The sequence below is a fragment of the Aplysia californica genome, unplaced genomic scaffold (genome assembly GCF_000002075.1).
Source record: "Aplysia californica isolate F4 #8 unplaced genomic scaffold, AplCal3.0 scaffold00564, whole genome shotgun sequence".
Taxonomy (NCBI): domain Eukaryota; kingdom Metazoa; phylum Mollusca; class Gastropoda; order Aplysiida; family Aplysiidae; genus Aplysia; species Aplysia californica.
The window spans coordinates 368,692-370,248 of NW_004797834.1; positions in this window are offsets into that span (position 1 = coordinate 368,692).

Below are 1,557 nucleotides of genomic sequence, written 5' to 3' on the forward strand. Positions count from 1 at the left end.
CTCTCTCTCTCTCTCTCTCTCTCTCTCTCGATATCTCTCTCTCTCTCTCGATATCTCTCTCTATTTTCTTCACTCCCACTCTTTCTGTCAGCCACCGTCTCTCTTTCTCTAACGCGTATTGTTCCATTTTATCTCACTCCAATCGTGAGGGTTCTTTTGCATCATTCTATTTACAGAGACCATAGTTTTCGCACCCTCAACCAGTAGGATGCTTCACTGTTTTCTTTGAGAAAGCGCCATCCTGTTTCTCACTGTGCACAATCATGAAATAAAAAGTTCAGTTCACAAGCGATATGATAAAGGAAAACATCTCCTATTTGATCCCCGTAACTCTTTCCACACGCCTGTTGCTGTTTCCGTTTTTTCCATTTATCTAAGAATCCCTGACATTCAGAACTACTTCCTGGGTTTTTTAGTTGTTCAAGGAACGCTCTCTGGAAAGAAGGGGCTTTTCATTGCAGAAGCTAAAGGCGGAGTGTACTTCAATCCGCTGTTGCAGAATTGGTGTATGACACCTGTTACTTTAGCCACAATTTTCTTATCTGACGCTGCTGGATCAAATCAAAGACGGATCTCATTTGCTGAACCAAAGCAGAAGGTATGTGCATGCAATGCGTAGGTCAATCGAATGCATGTAGGAGCGGTCATCATAGTCCAAAGGAAATTAACTCGAGCTAATTAAAGCGTGTACCTCGGAGAGTACATTGTATTATACTTTGACAGAATATTGATATCAACATCAGGGGGGGGGGGGCTTTTGGAACACTGGACAGTTCAAACGAAAAGTGGAAGAGCGGGAAACAAAGGAAAAGAGGGGGAAGGGGTCTAATCCATGCTCTATTAGTTGGCCTCTCTTTATTTGGCTTGATGATAATGAGATGACCACGAGGAAAGACAGCCGGTATAAACCATAATATTGCAACGGGTTGTATGAATCAGCGTCACAGCTCAAAGAATGCTCTTGATCATCGCTTCGATCTATGAGTAGAGGCCACTCCAATTTTCTGTTCCGATCCAGCGATGGACGGGTCGGCTTCATGTATACACCACTTAACCTTCCGTAGGAAGTGGAGATATAGCAGTCTGTGCCGTATACAGCGAGATCCCTCAGACAGTTAAAAACCAAATCTGCGAGCAGATGGCACCACGCATGTGCGTGCCAGGTACAAAAACAGCGATAGAGCTGTCACGATCCGAAGTGCATTTAATGCCAGAGAAATGAGTATAGCGTTGCACGATGGGAAATGTGGCATTTGTGTTGTTCGTTTTTATACGTTTCATTCGTGAAAATACGCATCTTTGACCCCGAATTTAGAGGGGATTTTTTATGTGATCGCTGCCGCTGAAACTTTCATCGCCGCCGCTCTCATTTTCTAGTAGTGCTGATCATGTTGTTGGTTGGAGTTTATAAACACACACACACACACACACACACACACACACACACACACACACACACACACACACATACACATACATACTAACACACACACGCAAACACACACCAATACAACACACATGCACACACAACAGTCAAAACAAAACACACAAACACAA